Source organism: Lissotriton vulgaris, chromosome 6 (assembly GCF_964263255.1).
Source record: "Lissotriton vulgaris chromosome 6, aLisVul1.2, whole genome shotgun sequence".
Classification (NCBI taxonomy): Eukaryota; Metazoa; Chordata; class Amphibia; order Caudata; family Salamandridae; genus Lissotriton; species Lissotriton vulgaris.
In genome coordinates, this window is record NC_141694.1 from 164,367,615 (window position 1) to 164,391,766 (window position 24,152).

Genomic DNA, 24,152 nt, shown 5'->3' on the forward strand with positions numbered 1-24,152 from the left:
TTTCTGCCCAGCAATGTGTGAAATCCGGCATTCTATAGAATGGCTAGGTAATGTATAGAATGCCTGAAAATCGAACGTCAAAGTATGATATGATTGATAATTTATACATTGCCTAGGCATTGTATACTTTGCCGGATTGTCTGCCGGCAAAGTATATAATACACCTAATCCCAGAGACAGCACAAATTATCAGCAAGTGAGGGGCAGAGACAGCACAGGTTATCAGCAAGCGAGTGGCACAGACAGCACAAGTTGCCAGCAAGCGAGGGGCACAGACAGCACAAGTAACCAGGCAAAGAGCAGGTGGCAGAAGTGCGTTGGTGTGGGGAGCGATCTGCCTGGAAGCAGGGTCAGAGGTCGTGTATAGCATCCGGCTGAGGTTCCACAGATGCTCTGCCGTCATTCGTTCCCGTGGTTCTAGTACCACCATGTCGGAAGGGAGTGTAGTGCCAATACAGGAATCACGCCATGCTAACATGCAACAACGGTTCTGCGATGAATTATCTCAAGTAAGAGCCAATGCTGCTAAAAACTGTGTTTTCCTAACCGAAACCAGTTACCAAAAGTTAGTGGACGATGTGAAAAAGGCTAAGATGACCATTAAGAAGGAACCACAGGACTATTGGCTGGTGAAACACTATGACGTAATGATGGTCAAGAATACGACTAACTTGATCTATCCTGTTAAAGAAGGTACGAGTGCTATTCAGTTTTACATAGGGGACTCCAAGTTATTTGACGTACTCCATAAGGCCCATTTGGCTATTGGTCATGGAGGACGGGACAGGATGTTGAAAGAACTTTCACCAAAGTATAAGAACATTACCCGTCATGATATTGAGTTCTACATTCACCTTTGTGAGCCTTGCCAGAAGAAGCAAAAAAGGTGTTAAAATAAATGTTGTGGTCAAGCCAATGTTTTTTTCTGAATTCAACTCCCGTTGTCAGGTCGATCTCATCGATTTTTAGTCCCATCCTGAGAGAGAGTACAAGTTTATAATGGTGTACCAAGATCATCTCACTAAGTTTGTAGTTCTCAGGGCTCTGAAATCAAAGAGAGCGGAAGAAGTAGCCTACAAGCTCGTCGACATATTTACGTTGCTTGGTGCTCCAACGATTCTACAGTCCAATAACGGCAGGAAATTTGCAAACAATGTGGTAAGCAGCCTAAAGGAGTATTGGCCCACCTTAAAGATCGTCCATGGTAAGCCGCGCCACTCGCTAAGTCAGGGGAGCGTCGAAAGAGCTAATCAGGACATTGAAAATATGCTGTGTGCTTGGATGCAAGATGAAAAAATTAGCTGCTGGAGTGAGGGTTTGCGGTTCATCCAACTTATGAAGAACAGAGCTTTTCATTCTGGTATTAAGAGGTCACCATACGAAGCTCTGTTCGGCTGCAAAGGTAGAGTAGGTCTCTCGACGTCGTCCCTGCCTGACAACGTTTTACAAGACGTAGAGACTGAGGAAGAGCTCAAAAAAATAATAGAGAGCATACAAACAACACAACAGCAGGAAGAAAGACGAGATGAATCAATGCAAGAGGCACAGCTCCCTGCAGAAGACATAGCTGAGAAGACAATCCATTTTGGAGGAAATCAAAACAGTGATGAAGCCATGGTTATCGAAGAGTCTTCCATTTTCGTGGTTACCGAAAATCCTTCTTCTTCCGCTTTCTGTTGCGTTTGCTTAAAAGAAACCAGCGGTGCTCATACATGTCGAAAGTGTGGCCGAAATGTTCATGCCATCTGTGGACATTCTCCTAAAGACGATGACGGCGACGAAGTGGAAGGTTATGGGGTTAGCATTTTGTGCAATGTTTGCTTCAATATTGAGAAAGCTATCCAAAGTAAAATGGAATCGAAATTGAACCTTGAGATTCAGGCCCAAAAAATTCCTCCTGTTGAGGAAATATAATTTTTGATCGAGTAGTGTTCCCCAGCAAGTACCCCACCGTCTCCATGTACTAGCTTACAGTGCATGTAATTTCCCTCCTGTGCCAACTATGAAGACGCAAATACATTTGCGTCCATCCTTAACATGTCCTCTTTCAGATTCGCCATGAACGGATTGAATATTCAGTTCCTATATATACCGTGCCACCGTCTTTTTGTGGTGCACTTTGCACGTTTTTCAGCTCTGGCGAAGTAGGCCCAGATTATGCCATTGAGCCTTTTCCGAGTTCTTTCCTGCTTCCTGACTCCGAGGGCCTCAGCCCAGGCTACCTCTGTACCAGTGACCCCCACCTTATTCGTTGCGCGGCTCCGGCGCATAGCCTAGCCTCTGCCTGCCAAGACTGCATTCAACCTTCGAATTATCTGCTCCACTCCTCGAAAATACATTCCTGTCTCGTAGCTTAAGTAAACATCCTCCCAGCTGCAGGAGCAGAGGGCCCGGTCCCTCCGTCTCCGTGCAAGTAATTCATAGACTCCGTTGCCATGATAGGCCCATGCCCCCTCACCTAGCAGGCCGACACGTAGACACATGTATACGCACTCACAACCAGTATAGTGTAGTCTCCGCCCGAGAGACCTTTTCCCTTCCAGATATTACAGTTCCTTAAATATATGATATCAGATACGATTTGGGATTAGGTTGATCTGACATCCTAGACTTATGTCTACACTTACACGACTTATGTCTACCCCTGTAGTGCTAAATGTCAAGTTCCTCCAGTTATACGTCAGACTCACGTCAAGCTGCTGCGCGCGCATCTCTGTCATATATTTCTGCTGACATTGCAGGATTCTCTTACGGATCCACCTACTTGTGACCTCATGATAAGTGACGTTTCTAGTACACGCCTTCATGCACGCCTATTGTAAACGCCTTTTTCATGACGTTTTCCATGTGTTATCTCTCCTGTTACGCCTACTACATGCTCATACATTGTAATGCATTGACTATATATATGTACTTCTGTAAACAATATGTTGTCTGTCTGTCCCTTCCTGAACCTGCGTGGTGATGGAATGGTTATGCCACCTTGGCTCGAGCCAATAACCCAATTCCTTTTACAGGAATAAAACCCATTTGAGTTAACCTCAATATCCCGGATTTTGCCTCTTATTTCTCTGAGTTATTCTTATTGATTATTGATTATAAATTATGTATTGGTAATCGATTTTACCACAGTTTTGGCGCCCGAACAGGGACTCCTCCCCCACCCCACGCGCCGGAGGTGCGTTGCAGGCCTAGCCCCCTGCCACAGCCGGACGGACAATTACGCGTACCCGCAGGATTTCCTGTATCTCCCTCAGGCCAACGGAGGTGACTGAGGCTGCGATCGACACCCAGACGAGGCGGTGAGGAGTGCGGAGGATCCCGACCTGAGCCTAGCTGAGAGAGCAAGATCCGTGGTATACCGAGGCCCACCAGATTCCGAAGTATCTGCGTCGAGTCCGAATCCAGTCCGAGCCCAGTCCAGTCCAGGGTTTCCGAGGCCTTCTGTTTCCGTGCTTCCTGGTGAGTACCGTTGCTAGGGACGCATCCTGACGTGCGCATTAGTTTGTGCCGGTCAAGACGGGTTCGGGTACACGAGCCTGTTCTGCACTGTTCAGCAGTGTATCTGTACTGTATAGCAGTATATCTAGTTTGCACCTGCAAAAGGTGTATCTGTGCCGTTTAGCGGTACATCCAGTTGCACTAGGTTGGTAGGTTTGTCATTGTAATTAATGTGGTTTGTCTTCGAAATGTTTTGATGTGTCATTCAAATGTCGTGGTATGAGTGAATGTTCGATCTTCATTACTGTGCTTAAACGTGTCTTATGTGTTCATGTTCATATCTGAAGTAAGAACCACGTAGCCAGATTTCAGAATGCCGTTGTTTTCCAAACTAAGACAAATAAAAAACCCGTAAAGGGGTTCTAGAAGAAGCTGTTCCCATTCCACCTAGGGACACTCCAGGGTACTTTATGTACCATAAACACGGCCTAGATGCTGTTTTATTTCTCGACTTGTGGGTAGACTACACTAAAGACTTGTCGGAGAATCAGAGATGGCCCGCTGCAGGGACATGGGATGCAGATTGCATCATGAGAGTAGAAGAAGCATTATGGAAAAAGAAAGCCAGACAGTCACAGAAAGATGCCATCGAGCTATGGCGTAAGGAGTCGCATAGGCGCACAGAAAAAGCTCACAGACTAGAGGGAAAGAATAAGGAGGAGCCTGACAAGGCCCAAGAAAACGTATTAGTTGAGGAAGGTATCAGAGTAAAATTAGAACAAGTAGACAGACAGCGAAATACACTTATGAATGGCATGTACCCTATATTGTCAAAAGGCCTGCCTAAGGCCTCTCCAGAAGTACCAAAGGACCTACCCACCCTATATACGTTTGTTCAGACAGGAGTAGGGCCTGAAAGTATTAAAGAGGCCATGGCCTATCAGAAAGTGGATACTAAAGGCAAGTTATTGCGGTTTCTTATAAACTGCTTTATTAGAGAAGTGGATAGGCCGGGTATGAACCCGGAGGATGTAAAAGCACTCCACAAATGGGGTCAGCATATAGCGGATGGACAGCATGACAAAGATGCCTGTATAGATAATATGTACCGAAGAATCAGAAAGTCAATAATTAAGATGCATGAGAAAAGGCAGCCCGTACCGGAAATAGAGTCAGACAAACAGGAGTCCTCAGAGGAGGAGGCGGAGGAGGAAGCCGAGACACCAGAACAAACCCAGTTGCCAGCTAGAGAAATGGTGGCTTACGTAGGTAAAGGAAGACCATATAATAATTCTATGCGCCCAGTGCGCCCGGAAAGTAAAAGAATATATCAGGAAGCCATGTGTAATCCCAGAACACCCGAACACTTATTCCAAGCTACTGACAGAGTACTTCAAGAGCGCATGGGGTACCATGTACTCGATTCCATGGATGAACAAGAATTAGCCAGGTCAGCCGTGCAATGGGCTGACAGCTCTGAGAAATATGGTGATGATGCGCTAGCACATACGTTCTTGAACTTGACACCGAGTGAACAGCGTTTAGCCGGTATGTACATGATACAACATCTGCTCTTATTGTATAAAAGCCAACATTCTGATCCAGGCCCTCTGCCTGATATACAAATTGAACTGGTCACGAACAGATGGAAAGGTCTAAGTACTGACCTGATTAAAGTAATTCTAGAACACCGTCACAAGTATAGTGCGTTCCTATGTCCGCAGATCAACTCAGCACCCGTTATGGAACGAAGGACCATGTATTACATGGATAGACAGAATCCGTTGCGAGAAGTGCACCCCGTACAGAACGCAGACAACACGCTTAGACGCGTGTTTGTGTATACACCTATAACTAAAATTGAATTGTTAGAGATGAAGAAACTAGTACCTAGTCATGATAAAGACCCTGCAGGTTTTCACCGTGAAATAAAAGACATGTTATTAATGGGCGATTACACTTATCCTGACCTTATGAAAATACTGAAAGTACTACTACCTCCAGGCATATACGAGAAACTCAAAGAAAAAGAGTGGGAGGTGGGAAATGCAAAGATTGATTGGGCTGGATTACAAAATGAAGAGGATACTCGAGTTCCAGGCCTAGGGCTTGGAGATAAAGTTAAAGCGTTACCTGGTTTATTAGTACAAGTGTTGCCACGCTTATTGAGTACGAAAAAGGAGGATTGGGGTGCAATTTCAGCATGTAAACAGAAACCCGATGAAGATACTAGTGATTTTTATACACGATTTGAGAAATGTTTTGGTATTAATAGCGGTTTGAAAGCAAGTAGCGAGTCATATCCACATCTTTTTGTAACAAAACTAGTCGAGAATTCCTTGCCGCAAGTTAAGAATAGAGTATTGAAAGTAGAAAGCACTTGGCAAGCTAACACCCCTGCACAAATGTTACAAATGTTACAGTACCACCAGAATAGACTTAGAGAAGAACAAGAACATGAACAAAGACGCATGAAAGATACAAAAATGAAAATGTTAGTTGCTCAGTCAGTTCCCGCCGATGGTCAGAAAAAGGGTGCGACCCATCCCGGGAATCCAACAGTTCCTGTAAAAGGTGTATGTAATTATTGCAAACAGCCAGGTCATTATATAAACGATTGTGCAGTTTTGAAACATAATATCGCCACGGGTAAGACTAAAGAGAGACCGCGTCCTCCTAGACAAGACCAGACTTCACAACAGGTACCGCAGAATGTACAACATATTGCACCCATGCCAGCCTCCACACAGACCGTAGCGATACCCCAGCAACAGCCCATTACCGCAACACAAAACACAACACAGCAAATGTATCAGTATGCACAGAACGATTACCCTGATTACCAGCGATACACATGAAACAGCCTAGAGAGGGAATTCCGCTTGCCTCTTATTGAAGTTCCTGTAGATCAGAATGGTCCCTACGTACATAGTCAGGTATTAGGGAAAGACAGAAAGTTCCTCATTGATACAGGGGCAAGCAGAACCACGATAAGCCATAACGAAGTACCAGGGGCACCCCTCTCAGGCTCCCAGAACGTGTCCCTTGGATTTTCAGGAAAACCCATTATTAACGAAGTATCGCAACCCCTCCCTCTTGCAGTAGGTCCTCTGACACGGACTACAGATTTATTGCTTACGAAATCATGTCCAGAAAACCTGTTAGGCATTAAAACACTGAAAGCTCTAGGAGCGATTATTTGTTGTTCTCCTGAGGGAGTACGATTGTTCTTGCGAGATTTCAAAGGCCATTATGTATTGAGAGATATGGATCCCCGGTTGCAGAACGTCCCTGCGCACTTGTGGGCGCAGGGCCCCACTGATGTAGGTTGCATGCACATTACCCCGTATCGAGTCACACTCAAGGCAGGAGTGGTATTACCACGGATTCGACAATACAAGTTACCTCCAGATGCTGTAGTGGCTTTACTGAGAATCATTGACGAACTGATTGCACAAGGAGTGGTTGTGGAAACTGACTCCAACGTGTGTAATTCTCCTATCATTCCTGTTCTTAAACGTACTGACCCAAATGCTCCACCTGTTTATCGATTAGTTATTGATCTACGCGAATTGAATAAATGCATTGTACCACAATACCCTGTGGTCCCAGATATCTCTTCATTACTAACTGCTATTGACTCAGAAGCGACGTTCTTCACTGTAATTGACCTCAAGAACGCCTTCTTCAGTGTTCCTATTGATCCGGAAAGCCAATATTTGTTCGGATTCAGTTTAAATGGACGATCTTTCAAATTTGCCCGTGCACCTCAAGGGTTCACAGAAAGCCCCAGCATCTATAGTCAAGCACTGAAAAAACAACTCGATAGCATCCACATGCCGGTACACACTGCTCTGCTTCAGTATGTCGATGATCTGTTGATCACCGCTCGAAGCGAACCCGAATGTGAAACTGCTTCTCTGACTGTTCTGAACTTCCTGGCCGACAAAGGACACAAGGTGTCTCCTTCGAAGCTACAATTCTGTGTTCAGCAAGTTGTGTACCTGGGTCACTTGCTGTCCAAAGTGGGGAGACAGCTCACACCCGATCGCATTCAGTTAATCGTAAACATGTCACCACCCAGAACACAAAAGGAAGTGCGGGCTTTCATAGGCCTCACTTCATACTGCAGACAATGGATTCCCCAATATGCATTTCTAGCAAAGCCACTCATTCAGTTAACGACACAGGAGGCAGCGACTTCGTCTGTCCTCCCTTGGACTCAGGAACATACACAAGCTTTTGAAGACTTGAAGAAAGCCTTATGTCGAGCACCCGTTTTAGCGACACCATGTTACAGTAAGCCTTTTACACTTTTTGTCACAGAACGTGAAGGCACTGCCTTGTCAGTCCTCACTCAGGAACAAGCAGGTTCACACAAGCCGTGTGCTTACTTTTCTAGCACATTAGATCCAGTAGCCCAAGCCCTTCCAGCATGTTTGAAGTCAGTTGCAGCAACAGCTTTAGCTATCAGACAGAGTGATTCTATTGTGTTAGGACACCCATTGACAGTACAGGTTCCACATTCTGTAGAGGTTCTTTTAAATCGCACTCAGACCCAACACCTGACTATAGCAAGATTGACAGGTTACGAACTGACATTGTTCCAACCTCATATTGAAATCAGACGCTGCAGCACATTGAATCCTGCCACGTTATTGCCAGTAAGTGGAGTAGATCCATTGGCACATGATTGCATTGAAGTTATCACTATCACAACAAAGCCTAGACAAGACTTGACAGATGTTCCGTTACCGGATCCAGACCTGACACTGTATGTGGATGGTTCATGTATGAGAACAAGGACCGGTGAATTAGTGGCAGCCTACGCTGTCACGACAGACACGGAAGTCATTGAAACCAGTTGTATTGACACTTTGTCAGCTCAAGCAGCAGAGCTCATCGCTCTGACACAAGCATGTATTCAAGCCAAAAATAAGAGAGCCAACATATATACTGATTCACGTTATGCCTTCGGAGTCGTTCACGACTTTGGAGTCCTTTGGCGAGAAAGAGGTTACTTAACTTCCCACGGTGCCAACATCCAACACGGTCCCCTCATTCAAGCTTTATTAGATACGATACATCTACCCACTGCAATCTCTATCATGAAATGTAAGGCACATACCAAGGTTACTGACACCATTTCCCAGGGTAACGACCTGGCAGATCGAACAGCAAAGCAAACTGCTCAGAACCGAACTCATGTAACTGATAAGACACAAATAGTGGTACCATCACATTGTATGACAGTTAGGGATCCCGCACATGATGTGATCGACATACAGTCACATGCAACACCAGATGAAATTAAGGAATGGACTAAACTAGGAGGGGTCCAAACAGATCAGGGATGGATGACGAAGGGAAAATCTACATGGTTTCTCCCCGATTCTATGGTACAAGTCATTATTAACACAATACATAGTCCCGCACACCTAGGGGAGAAGGCAATGCTAGACAGTATCCAACACATATGGTCCAATAAAAACTTACGGGCAGCAGCCAAACAGAAAGTGCGTACTTGCATGATTTGTGGTCAGTTCAATCCAGGTAAAAGCATCCCCGTAGAGCAAGGTGGATTTCAGCCTCCCGATCACCCTTTTGAAGTCCTCCAGATGGACTATATCCAGATGGAACGTTGTCGAGGATTTAAGTATGTCCTCGTAGTCGTGTGTGCTCTTTCCCGATGGATAGAGGCATACCCAGTTCCCGATTATACTGCTCCGACCACTGCCAAGCAACTGGTTCGTGAATACTTCCCACGGTATGGTTTGCCCCGTATCGTGTACTCAGATAATGGCCAGCCGTTCTCATCCGCACTTGTGGAAAACATTACACTCCTGTTAGGTTACCAGTGGAAGTTCCATTGTGTTCGGCATCCCGAGGCAGCAGGTCTCGTGGAGCGCCACAATCAGACACTGAAAATCCGACTTTCCAAGATTTGTAGAGACAAAGGTATAGACTGGATAGTTGCCTTGCCGGTCGCCCTCTTCTATATGAGGATGGTGGTCCATTCCCGTTCTGGGCTATCCCCGTACGAAGTGGTCTTTGGTAGGCCACCGAATATGTGGGGGACGCCTATTCCACGTAAAATAACTGATGTTGATTGTCTTATGCTGACAGATTACCTTGCCTCCTTGATGTCTGCACTACAATCTTGTCGTTCACAGGTAGCTGCAGCCTTTCCCGACAACACCGAGACGAAGCCCCATGAGGTGGTTCCTGGTGACTACGTTTTCGTCAGGAATTTTGATCGGAAGAGCCCACTGGAGCCCCGCTGGCAATCCCCGAAGTTGGTTCTGCTCACGACGAGGACAGCTGTGAAAATAGAGGGCAGGAAGGGATGGCTGCATTCCAGCCATATTAAAAAATATTTCGGACTTCCTTCGGACTTGGACTCTAAGCCCTGCCCTCCTCCACAAACTGACACGAAACTCCCTTTGGCTGAGAAAACTGCTTCAGAAAATTACAGACTGAAATTACGATCTAGCAAGTCAGACAGTTTAATTGTTTAAGTCCTCCCCTAGGTGAATCGGTTAAATTAGTTTCTGACATGTATCCCCTAGATCGAGATAGAGAGAGAGATAGACAAAGACAACATAAGAGAAATGCATATTGCAAATCACTTCGTAGTCGCTGTATAGTGACACTACTTGTTATGTTTTTTTTAAGTTTGCTGGTTATTACTGCTAGTGTTCTGCTACACATATACTATCCTGTATTCAAGCGTACACAATCTGCCTATAATGCCACTGCTGAACATTCTTTTAGTGAATTACCGCCTCACGAATTGTCCTACAGACTTGCGCTGCGCAATAACACTTTTATTAGTATGTTACATCACTCCCATCAGACTACCAATGCTACTAATTGTTGGATATGTGGTCGTCTCCCTCCTTACCAAGAAAACAAGGGTGTTTTGCCCCTTTTCCCATACCCGTTCACTCACAATGGCACGTGTGGTGCATGGTTTAAAATGCTCAATTCCCTAGTTTCTACTGCTGCTATTTACGAAGGTAACTGGGTTTGGGGAAACCTGAACTTAGTCCTGCTTAAGGTATGCTACCCTGACAAGGAGGGACTCCCCGTAGATACTGGAACTGATCTAGAAAATGAAGTATATGGATTAGGTAATTACACAGTTACATTTATGATTTTGTCTGTTGAATCCGAAGCTGCTCCTGTTCTACCTGCTATTGAAGTATTGCCCGTCACTGGTGAACTCTGTGTTCGCAAGAATGGTTCCGTACATTTAGGTCATAGTAAATGTAGCACTGTAGTCGATTTCACTGATCATGGTAGATCCACGTTTAGGGCCTTACGTCACTCCTATTTTGTCTGTGGTCATACTGCATATGTCCGTTTGCCTCTAGATTGGGATGGTACCTGTTACATTGCGTTCCTTCTGCCACCTGTTTTCCTAGCCCCTCCTGACTACCATAGAAACACCAATCTGGGTAAGCATAGATACCAGAGAGATCTCCCGCTTGTCGATTATACTGAAACTACATGGGAACAGTATACAGATTTCAATAAAGGGTTCTTCCCCTACCTAGGTACTGTTTCAAATAGTAAACTAATTCGTAGACTAACCAGAACCCTCGAAGCAGTGGTACTTGAGACCACTTCAGCTCTAGGTAACTTAACGGAGGAACAGTCCGCTATGCGGGTTGTTGTTCTTCAAAATCGTCTTGTTATTGACGTCATCTTGGCAGATAGGGGTGGAGCTTGTAAGGTCATCGGGTCAAGCTGCTGTATTTTCATTCCTAATAACGCGCCAACCGTGTATAAAGCTATTACACGTCTCCATAAAATTGCAAGTTTAATTCATCAGACTCCAGGCACCTGGACTTGGTCCGGTTGGTTCTGGACAACGTTGTCAGCCTGGGGGTGGAAGATCCTATCCCTCCTAGGTATTGGCTTTCTCGTAGTATTCAGTTGTTGCCTGTGTCTCCAATGTGGTCCGGCGATTTGCGGCCTGTGTGCCACTTCATGTGTCCCGCATCCAAGTTCCCATTCAAAGCGCGTAAAAGAAGAGCAAATGATGTTAAGTGAACAAGTTGATCAATTAATGAGAATCGATGTATCATGAAGGGTCCGTGGGGAACAAGGAGGGAATGAGGAAATATAATTTTTGATCGAGTAGTGTTCCCCAGCAAGTACCCCACCGTCTCCATGTACTAGCTTACAGTGCATGTAATTTCCCTCCTGTGCCAACTATGAAGACGCAAATACATTTGCGTCCATCCTTAACATGTCCTCTTTCAGATTCGCCATGAACGGATTGAATATTCAGTTCCTATATATACCGTGCCACCGTCTTTTTGTGGTGCACTTTGCACGTTTTTCAGCTCTGGCGAAGTAGGCCCAGATTATGCCATTGAGCCTTTTCCGAGTTCTTTCCTGCTTCCTGACTCCGAGGGCCTCAGCCCAGGCTACCTCTGTACCAGTGACCCCCACCTTATTCGTTGCGCGGCTCCGGCGCATAGCCTAGCCTCTGCCTGCCAAGACTGCATTCAACCTTCGAATTATCTGCTCCACTCCTCGAAAATACATTCCTGTCTCGTAGCTTAAGTAAACATCCTCCCAGCTGCAGGAGCAGAGGGCCCGGTCCCTCCGTCTCCGTGCAAGTAATTCATAGACTCCGTTGCCATGATAGGCCCATGCCCCCTCACCTAGCAGGCCGACACGTAGACACATGTATACGCACTCACAACCAGTATAGTGTAGTCTCCGCCCGAGAGACCTTTTCCCTTCCAGATATTACAGTTCCTTAAATATATGATATCAGATACGATTTGGGATTAGGTTGATCTGACATCCTAGACTTATGTCTACACTTACACGACTTATGTCTACCCCTGTAGTGCTAAATGTCAAGTTCCTCCAGTTATACGTCAGACTCACGTCAAGCTGCTGCGCGCGCATCTCTGTCATATATTTCTGCTGACATTGCAGGATTCTCTTACGGATCCACCTACTTGTGACCTCATGATAAGTGACGTTTCTAGTACACGCCTTCATGCACGCCTATTGTAAACGCCTTTTTCATGACGTTTTCCATGTGTTATCTCTCCTGTTACGCCTACTACATGCTCATACATTGTAATGCATTGACTATATATATGTACTTCTGTAAACAATATGTTGTCTGTCTGTCCCTTCCTGAACCTGCGTGGTGATGGAATGGTTATGCCACCTTGGCTCGAGCCAATAACCCAATTCCTTTTACAGGAATAAAACCCATTTGAGTTAACCTCAATATCCCGGATTTTGCCTCTTATTTCTCTGAGTTATTCTTATTGATTATTGATTATAAATTATGTATTGGTAATCGATTTTACCACACTGTGCCTTTGGGTGCCACTGTGCGAGTTCCGATTCCCAACGTGAACAAAGGGCAGGGTGACTCACGCAATCTATTGGCCGTTGTTATGAATGTGACGTAAGATGGCTTTTACCGACTTGGAACTGCACAAGGAATCTTGAAGCAACTCTACATCAGATCACAATTCACCGTATGTCCAAAGAACTTAATGAGAATTGAAGATGTTCCTGACCACGAAATGCCTCTCTGATCTGCAGCTACTTCTCAGTCCACAGGAAGCGGCCAAGGATTCGTCAGGTGTATGTGCAAGACGACATGCCAAAATATAAGGTGCCTTTGTGTGAAAAAGAAAATTAAGTGCAATTCAAAATGTCACTCTAGCCTTCTCTGCTGCAACAAGTAGGTCATGCCAGTTCTGCTTTGTGTTTCACTGGTAACAATATTCTGTTCGCATTCTTCTTTAAGTCATGAAATGTATGTACAAGATCAAAGTGCCAAAATAGAAGGTGTTTTTGTGTGAAGAATAAAAGTGAGTACAATTCCACGTGTTAATCCGACCTTTCTTAGTGTAAAAAGTACTTCAATCTCAGTTCTGCTTTCATTGTTTTCCGGTAAGAATATCCTGTGCTTTAGCTTGTAGTTTTGTTCTTTCGGTTTCAAATTTGTATTAATTAATAAAGGCTTCTCATCTTGTGCCCTTTTAAATCTTTGTGTAAATGGTACTGGTCATTCTGTATAATGCCTAGGAATTATATAGAATGCCTAGGAAAAGTATGTAACATTTTCACAAAAAACGTATATTTCATAGTTTGCCGAAAACCATCAGGCATTCTATACATTACCTAGGCATTCTATACAATACCGGGATTTCACACTTTAACTGTAACATATATACTAAGATGTGACACATTCCTCCTCTCTCCCTGCGCTGGCACACTGAGTGCTGAATAGCACCAACAGAGGCACCTTGGGAGCCTGTATTACAGGAAGGATTGTTTTTGTGCAGGGACACCTTCCTGCACAAAAACTATCTTTAAAGACATTTTTCTCTTTCTACGAGTGCTGCACATGTAGTTAGATGAAATAAGGAGAAAGAAATATATTTTTACTTTTTGATACTTTTTGACGCATTCCCAGGCTTATTCGTCCTTGTAAATCTGGGAATGAGCCAAACTCCTTCGGTGCATGCATTGCTGCACCTTCTCTCCACCCATGAAACATCTTCTTAATGCAGAGCAATGCTTGTGTTACTCCAGATTTACTAAGCCACGCAGAGCCACCAAGGAGTCTTAGTAAATCTGACAAGCCCTTGTGTTGCTTGAACCAGGACATAAAGAAATACATCTCACAGACCTGACCTAACATGGAAATTGATGCAAACATTGATAAACATTTTTGGACAAAATCATGGGTAAATATTGACCAAATACATCAGATCCAGCCGTGCCATTAGTAGCTAATGCATTGAATTCATTGGGGGCTAGCCAGGTTAAAAGAGATCCTGTAAAGTACCCAAGGAGCCTTTTAAACTCACAATTGTAGCTGCCTTGGATGAGCGTTGTATTAAGACAGATGTTGGGGTTGCAGTGCTTTTATGTTACTAGATTTTTCCGCAAAATGTTGTGCCGTCAGCCATGCCATTTGCCAGTGCAGGCTTATAGAGGCAGGGTTTCGCCTTACTCTGCTCTGGTTCAGCTCTATTCTATGGTCCGTTCTTGGATTTTCTATCGCCTTTAAGCTTGATGTGAAGCTGTGCATGGTGCACCAGGACTTAGGGCCTCATTTAGATTTGGTTGATATGGAATTCTGGCATAAAGTGGTGGATGTGCTGTCCGCCAAACTCACGGTTCCCCCACTCTATTAATGAATTTGGGTTTGATAAAAAAGTTGCAACACAGCAACATAAAAATGGTGATGGCTCTTCTTTGTCCATTTTCTTCCTAGGTCCATTGAATCTAAAGTTCAGGGTCCAGGGGGGGCCACCTGAATACTAAATTTAGAGTGGTTTAAGGGAGTACCAGGTAGTAGTCTTTTAGGATACACCCTCCTATGACCACTTCTGTTGGGAAGTAGGCATAACCCCAACCCTTGTGGCTAATTCTCTCCAACATAAGATGGAGGAATTGGAAAAGTGGGGTTCACATCACCTACCCCACCTTAGGGGTGGTGCTTGCTGAATGTAGGCCCACCTCCTAATTTAACTAATTTTCCCCTCGTCCTCTCGCCAAAACTGTAGCAGGACAGGGGGGTTGGCATCCTCCACTAACCACACTAGTCTTTTGTACGTTTTCAGAGGGCACCTCTAAGGTGCCCTCTGTGTGCATTAATCAATACATCCAACAATGGCATTAGTGTGGAGTTATTAAGATGAGATGTTTGGTACCAAATGTCCCTGGGTACAATAAAGCAATCATGGTACTGGGGAACCTGTATTGACGGGTGTACAACCCATGTACTCTATATGGCTTCCTTTCACACTAACAATATCTAGGAATAGATTTACACATGTGGTGTAGTGCACCCAGCCTTAAGGCAGTAAGTCCTGCAGTAAGGGGTGGCATACCTCTATCTCAGACAGTGTCTGGGGGCATTGCACATAGGGATGTGTGCCATGCTGACTCTTCAATTTTGTCTTCCACCAAGACACACAGCCTGATATGGCAATTTGCATTGTTTAGATGAGGGGTCCCTAGGGTTGCACAATTCACACTGTAGCCCCCAGTAGACCCTCTTCAGTCCCAATGGCCTAAGTACCCGAGGTACCATTTTTTGGGGGACTTACAGGGGTTGCTGAAGTTGTGCCAATCATGGTAAAGTTTTAGGAAAGAGTTCTGGCACTGGGAACCTGGTTAGCAGGAACCCAGAGCACTTTGATTTGAAATCACATCATGTTCTAAGCAAAACGTGGGGGCTAACCATGTCAAAAGAGGCACTTTCCCACATGAACCCTCCAAATGAAAGGGGATGAAATGTACCTTTCGCTAGGGAGTCTTCATCTTCTAAATGGAAGAACCTGGAAGGGCCATTTGCATTTCCATGGTCAGTCCCGGAGACTGTAATGTCCATTCCCTGGAGAGACCACCTGACCAGTTTTCGGTTTTCACCTTTCATTTGCATGAGCCATCTGAGAGGCCTGTGGTCAGTCTGCACTAGGAAGGGAGAACGAAACAAGTATGGTATCAGCTCCTTCAGGGGCCAAGCCACAAAAAAGCTGCTCTCTAGGGAGTAACCTCCTGCTAATGAAAGCAACAGGTTGATTATGGCCATCATCACTGGTTTCGGATAAGACCACTCCTATCCCATGTTCCGATGCACCTGTCTACACTATGAAACTGCTTAGTATAATCTGGAGTTCTTAGAATGGGCGCTAAGCACATTGCTTCCTTCAGGGTGTCAAGAGCATTTTGACAGCTAACTGTCCAGTTAAGTTTCTTGGGCATCTTTTTGAAGGTCAGTTCTGTGAGGGGGCCACAATGCAGTGTCTGGAGGCTTAGCACACATGGATGGGTACAACAGAAAGGTGTGCCATCACGCACCAGCTCCAAAATGCACAGCCTTCAAACGAGGAAATAGATTCCAATCTGAACCATGGTAATCAATGTTTTATTCCACTGTCTTCAAAGTTTTCAAAACTTTTTTCAAAGGGAATGTGATTCCAGTCTTCAAATGCCCATCCAGCCCTTTTATCGCAGCATGTGGGAATTCACTTTTCAACTAACCCTGCACCGTACCGAGAACGTGCATGAAAAATATACATGAACCAAATGATTAAAACGAGCTCTGCACAAAATGTAAAAAACGTAAACATGATATAATCTTTAATGCAATCAATGTCACAAAAATAAATTCATAATAAATAACAACTCCTCAATCCTAAAAGCAAACCTAATAAATAGTGAACAGTGTTTGTGAGTACATATTCAAAATACTGCAATGTATGTGTTGCTCAGTGTGTGCATAAAAGAAAAAGAGAAAGAGAAAAGAAAAAACAGTCCTCATCAATGTTTACTGATTGTTTCTCACTGGTGTGCTTTTGTTGCAATCCGGTTTTCCCAAGTTGTCTTTGTAAAGTTGTTTAATTTTTTCTTTAGTCTTAGATGCCAGGGTGCTGATTAGTCATTTGGGACAGTAATATAGATTATCAAAATGAGTGCACACCAAATTTTTATCTTAAGCAAAATCTTTATACGTGGTGTAAGGCAAATTTTGGCACGCAAACTCAGCTACAGGCTCTGCCCGAGTATCATGTGCATTATGTATAACAGAAGGGTGCACAGTCGCGCACCAAATGCAAGGCGCACTGAACTTCAAAGGAGGAAATAAATCCGATCTGAACCATAGTAATCAATGTTTTATTCCACTTTCTTCAAAGTTTTCAAACTTTTTTCAAAGGCAATGTGATTCAAGTCTTCAAATGCACAGCATGTGGGAATCCACTTTTCAACTAAGGTAACCGTACTGATGTACCTAATGCATTTCGGGCAAATTGCCCTTCATCAGAGGTAACTATGAAATATAAGGCAGATATGTCCACACATGTGGTATAGCGCACCCTGCTTACAGTAGTGGGTGACTTACCTATACCTCATGCAGTGTCTGGGGGCCTGGCACTTTGAATGGTCTTGGTGAGGGGTCTCTGGGGTGGCACAAGTTGTGCTGCAGCCCTAGTGGGCCCTCTTCTGTCTGAATCAGAAGGTACCAGAGGTACCAATTACTAGACATTTACAGGGATTGCTGAAGTTGTGCCGTTCATGGGACAGATTTAGGAAGAGCTATGGCATTGGGAGCCTGTTTAGCAGGAACCCAGTGCACTTTCATTCAAAATCATATCATGTTCCATGCAAAAGTGGGGGCTAACCATATCCAAAGAAGCACTTTCCTACACACCTCAATTAAGTTAACAGAGGCTGAAAGTTGAAGGGTAACTATGGTTATATGTTATACTATGTTATGCTATCTTCTGCTGTGTTATGTGATGTCATGTGTCATTGTAACGTCATGTGCTATATATCATGTCATGTTATATAAACTCTACCAACATTCTTAACAGTAAAGTAGGATTCAATAATTTGAACAAAAATATTTGTAATTTTTTTTCTGAAAAGAATGTGGGAAAATGTAAGTTTATTTCGATATTGCAAGGTGTTAGAACTGAGAAAGCATGACCTCCAATTGTAGATATAAGAAAAGCCGAAACCGCAAAGAGACAAAGTTGAGCTGAATAATGGTTGAATGAGGAGTGGTATTTTACTGGAAGAAAATGAGGGGCAGACTTGTATACACTTTTGTTCAAAAACTTAGGGGCCCATGCAACAATGTAGGCTTTTGCGATTCCTTAATCTTAATTGCGATTAATAAAGAATCGCAATTAAGGAACCGCAAAAGCCTATGCATGTAGGAATCGCTTAAAAAATAGTGATTCCCAAACATTCCTTAATTGCGACTCGCAAATTGGGAGTCGCAATTAAGGAATGGCTTCTCATTCATTTCAAAGGGCCTACAGGCCCGTAGGAATGAATGGAAATTGCATGCACTATATGCGAGTACACAATAGGTACTTGCAATTGTGTATGCAATTTCAAGGGTGCCAAAAGGACACCCTGTTGCACCCCTGAAATTAATATGTGCACACATGTTGCGCACACACATGCCCCAAGGACATGTGTGTGTGTAACATGCAATTTTGAAAAATGCACTTTAGTGCATTTTTTAAAGTTTTCGCTATTTACCACCTGGCATTATTTTTCGGTAAATACTGGACCCTAATATCGAAATCACTATTTTAAATGGTAGCTTTCATTGCATTTAAGGAATTGCAATTTGCGATTCCTAAAATGCAATCGCCATTTGCGATTTTTGCATTTGGGATGATGCATCCCGGATGCCAAAATACCAGTCACAAAGGGGCAGATTCTCCGAATCTGCCTGTTGGACTTGACCCTTTTAGCAGGTTCACCCCAAAACTTTTTGCATTTTCCTAGCCTGTCTCTGTAACCTGGTGTTGGTGATTTTAGGCCACTGCACACTTTTTCACTGTGGTCCAGTGTAAAGTGTGTGCGCCCTCTGTGTATGTGTGGTGAGAGTGGCCTGCCATCCCTTAGGAATGCATGGGGAATATGTGTGTCCATGGTAGATCCTGATGTGTGGGGAGTGCAGGGGCGAGTTTGGTTTGTGCAAACTCGTGAGATTAAATGCTGCGCGAAGATGTGCGCGGATTTATTGTGTGTAGTGGAGAAATGCCACTTCTAGAAGTTGGCATGTCTGTGCAGTAAATGTGCATTGACTGTCTGGCTTGTGATTGGCTAGAGCTGGTTGGGGTGCCTGGCTCCAGAAGTCAGGATGGGTCTGCCCCGGTGGGGCATTGAGAGATCTGCATGTTGATGGGAGGGAGGAGTGCACCTGGGACCTGAATACGGCTGGGCCTTCCCTCCACAATGCTTGCTCCACCCCCTGTGATGTGTCTGATGTTCCTGAACCATCCTGTGAATAGGCAGAGGGGCTGAGCAAAAAGTGCTCCAGAACCAGTTGCATCTGGTTCGCCCCTTGCCTGCACCTTTGGAGACAAAGGATTTTGTGTATAAAACAGGGGCTGTGACCCCATGAAAAAGTTCTTGTTTCCAACTCGAATCTACCAGGGGCGTGCTACTGCTGGGGCCCAGGGGAAGGCTTGCCTCCCTGGGCCCTGCCCAGCCCCTGGATGCTGTAGGAATTTCCTTTGCTGGAAGCTGCTGTACTCCATATCTTATTCCCAGGACCTCTGGGACCTATTTCCTCCTTTGTGGATTTTACCTAGCCTTGTTACAGCCTTCCTGCGCCTTATTTTTGGACTGGGCGCTTTGATTTACCCTCCCTGGGAAAGGGAGAGACTGGGGGCTGAGCAATGCGGCGCTACATCCCTTTTGAGAGGGGTTCCCTGGCCTGGGGATTCCCCCCCCTTGTGTTCCTTGCGGGTGCCCACCCTGCTTATGTGATGCTCCCGTGTCCGTAGGTGCCCACCCTGCGTCTTCATTTTATTTGGCAAAATTATTATGGGTGCCACCCCGTTTATAGGAGCCTTAGTGGGTGCCCACCCCACTTCTACTTATGGCTCTCGCACCGATGGAGCCTACCCCTCGTTTTTCTGCCGAAAGAGTCAAGGGTCCGTGGCCCGACTGACTGTGGGCGGGGCCGCCTGACAGAAGTGATGCCGGCAAACCGGAAGCTGGTGCTGCGTATGGAGGACGGGAGCCTACCCCACCTCCCCGAGTGGCCATGAGGAGTCCCGGGTCCCAGGAGGGGGCCGGGTGAAGGACGAGCGCTGCACCGAGGAGAGGGGCTCCCATTGCTGAAGGAGAGCCCTGCGGGCACCAGCCAACACCGGTAAACAACGGAGGGGGCGCGAGGCACATTGCCGAGGCCCGCCCCCACCGCAAACACAGAAGATGTCCTGCCGCCTACCCGGAGGAGCCCCGCTGGAGGAGAGCAGCCCGGTAAGTGGAAACGGACTGGGGGCTCCTGGCATACGGTGGCGCCAGTGCGCTACATAGTGGCAAGGGTGCATTTAGGGCGGCCCCAGATGGCAGTGGGGCGCCCCAATGTTTTACTGGTGATTTACAGAGCCAGATGGCTCAAATGAGGCCCCCAGTTATCTTAGAGTCCCCATGAGGGACTTGAGGGCATATGTTGTTTAAAGCCCCAGTTCTAGGGGGCATGTGCATTTTAAGAGCCTCGTGTGGCTCCGACCTTTTACAGCACATTTGTTTTAAGAGCCTAGAGGGCTCCAATGTGCGCAGTCTGTATTTCCAGAGCCGAAGGGCTCCAGCATTTGGCGCAGTTTCTCCCAAGGGCCAGTGAGAGCCCATGTTGCATTTATGACTTTCACAGCTATCTAGCAAGTAGTGGGCAACTGCACCGTTTAGGTGAAGTTCCAGTGAGAGTCCCTCAGAGGGACAGAAGTGGCACAGAGGTGCCAGGCCTTCCACAGCTGCGCAGCATTTAATGCCAGCTGCAGCGTTTAGGCCCTGTTCTTGTTCTCAGCTGCCCAGCAATTAGTGGGCAGCTGCAATGTTTAGGTTTGCGCAGATGGCACACCCCTGCCTGGTGCTGCATTGGCAGCGCGTCCTGACATTCTGGACACAGGGCATTTGAGCCCCTTCTTAGATGGCCAGTTGGCCAGAGGGCTAGTAGATGTATAGGGTGCAAGGCCCTAATGTGGTTTATGTGCTGAAACGATTTTGATGCTAGGAAATGTAATGCATTTAGTAGATTTTATGCACCCTGTGTTTTATACCTCTAAACTGTGGTTTATGATTATGAGGTTATTTTGCATTCCATGTGGTTATGCCAGTGAGGTTATGTTTCACTCTGAGATTTACGCCCCTAATGTGAGTTATGCTTAGGAGGTAGGGTCTAATGTGTTTAGACTAGTGAGAGAATATATAATGTGTTTATGCTGGTGAGGTTGGCGCAGGATATCATTTGCGCCTGATGTGACAGTGCATAATGTAAAGTTATGTTAAAGGTTGAGGTGGAGTATAGTGATTACCAGTGGCTACTGGTTGTAGGTTTATGATCTATTTTTACTTGTACCAATTTCTGCTAAGTGTTGATCTTGACAGTGGCCCACATGGCCCTGTCCTGTGTAAATCATCCCTTGAGAATATTGCCCGTGCCAGTTGGCACAATGTATATTGTGTGATTACAAAGGCTATTTTCATATAACCTTGTGTGGAGTTCCTTTTGTAGTGTGCCTGGGATGTTGTTGTGTGTGCGTGCGCAAACGCTTTACACATTGTCTCCGGGATAAGCATGACTGCTCGTGCCAAGCTACCAAGGGGGTGAGTAGGGATTATCTTTGGCGTGTAACTCCCTTGCCCTGACTAGAGTGGTGGCTTCTGCCTGGCTTTGGCACAAGCCTTCGCCAACCAGAAATCCCAGTTCTAACACTGGTGATCAGCGGTGAGGATTAGGACTTGTGTTTGCGCAGTACCACAGCAACAACTGGCTACATTACAAAACTCTGCATTTTCGACAGTCACATGTTGGGGATTATTGTTTTTGATTTTGTTTTTCCTTGAGTGTCATCTTTAAATGGTGTTCCTGCACTTTGATGTTTAGTGGCAGAAGAAAAGAAATGACAGGGAGTCCCTTGCTGGGTCCAGTGCCCAATCCCTGTTCCTGTCACAGAGGTGTGGGGAGATAGGAGAGAGGGGATGTGGAGGAGAAATGGCTAGCTCAGGAGGGTGGTTATTGCCTGAGTGTCGTGTGTGTGTGTCTGGATTCCCCAGTATGGTGGGAGCCAGTGGTGGTAGCAAAAATGTGTCTAGTGTGTGACGTCCCATTCCCAGTTCTCAGAGTATGGTGCCTGGTGCTCAGTAAGAGGGGTACAGGTTGAGAGTTAGGGGCAGTGGGGAACTGTCTCACCAGTCTGGAGGGGGCGTGTGTGGATCATTGGTGTGTTGCACTGGAGGAGTTGGTGTGAGTTCTTTGTTTGATAAGACGTTTGCACAGGAGGTGTACCTCTGGTGGTGTGCAGTAGGTCCTGCAGAGGCCCTGGAGGAGTAGGTGTGAGTTCTTTGTTTGATAAGAAGCTTGCACAGGAGGTGTACCTCTGGTGTGCTCGAGTTCCTGCAAAGGCACTTGACGAGTGAGTGTGAGTTCTTTGTTTGATAAGAAGCTTGCACAGAAGGTGGACCTCTGGCGGTGAGCGGTGAGCTAGAGGTCATGCAGAGGCATTGGGGAGTGATTCCAACAGGATTGACATGTATATCTTCTGGTCCTGTGTGGGAGAAGAGGTTCATGTGTAGCCCAGCTAGGTCCTAGTAGAATGGGAAGGGTTGTAGGGGCCCACGTCCTGTCTCTGAGGAGAAGGAGTGGGAGGGACTGCGTGTCTCCATGTGTCTGAAACCCTGTATCAGGGCCTGGAGGGTTCCCTAAGGGAGCGCCAGGTCGGGGGCCTAGGCTGTACTTTCAGGTCATTTGAGGAGGATTTTTCTGTGTCTAGAGGACGGGGAGTTTTTGTTACCAGGACTCCGGCGATCCTGGTGTTGGGCAGTACGCTCCTAAGTGGAGGGTGCAGAAGTCCTGGTTGAGGGGTGAGAGGGGGACAACCAACCCCAGTGGAAAAGCCAGTGGGTCAGGGGCCAGCCAGAAGGGCTGAGCCTTCCGTGAGTGACCATGGTGACACCACTTCTGTTCTGTTCTGTTCTGAGAGCCAGGCAGACTGTCACATGACACATTAGTGCTCCCAGTGAAGTCCTGGTTCGCTGGGAATTCCCAGAGGATGGGAAGGCCAGGTTCGGGTTTGTAGCCTGACCTGGAAGGCAGGCCATCTGTAATCAGTGTCTTGGCCAGGTTGCCTCTAGGGGTACCCCTGTCAGCAAAGGAAGGACCCATCTGATAGGAGAGGGAACCTGTGTTTCCCAGAAGGGATGGTGCAGGCCTCGTGGGGATCCTTAGGGTCCCTAGCTGACTAGGGTAGTACTACCCTGAGAGCAGGTGAGGCCCATCTTAAAGGAGGGGGGCCCTGCTCTACAGTGGGAGGGGGTAGAACTCTGGAAGGGGTTGCAGATGGAGGGAGTCCTCGCCTCTGACCCCGGTGCATCTGGTGGTTGTAGATCCCAGGTGGTAGACCAGTGATGGAGATAGGTCCTGGACTGGTGGGAGAATTGTGTTCTGGAGGGTGCCTCCCTGGGAAGGTGCGGAACCCCAGAAGTAGAGGTAGGTTGGGGCATTCTTACCCGTGACCTGTGGTCAGCCTGAGAGTGCGGACCCTAGGTTGAAGGATCCGTGGTAGTTGTAGCTACACTGAGAGGGAGAGTTGAGAATGGCTATAGTGTGCTAGAGGTTACTACCCCCCACTGTGGATTGGCCAGGACCTGTAACATCTGGATGGCCAAGGGTCTGGTACTGGCCATGGACAACTAGAGAGTACCAGTGGGGTATCCTAGTTGGGCCAGAGAGTTCTTGTTTAGAGGAAACTATGTGGGTTCAGAGCGGTGTAGAACCGGAAGGTGCCCCTGCCGTGTGGGCCCGCGTCCGTGTTCTATCGCCCAAAGCAGGGAAGCCCATCAAGGGAGGGATTGGTCTGCCCTGCGTTTTGGCTAGAAGGGGGTTGTGTTGGACTTGACCCTTTTGGCAGTTTCCTTCAAAAAACCCATGTATATGTCATAGCTGTGGAGGATGCTAGAACACTGTGCAATTGATTGAAGGCTCTGGAATCAATTAAATTCAAGAGCCCATTCAGCTGATGTGAAAACCCCAATAATCTATATCAGTCCACAACATGTCATGTGCATCTTTAGATGCCAGTGATACTCTTGAAGAGAGAGTAATTTCAGTGACTTCATGATATCATGAGGTAGCACTTATTTAGCAACTTTAGAAAGATCCATTTTTCAAT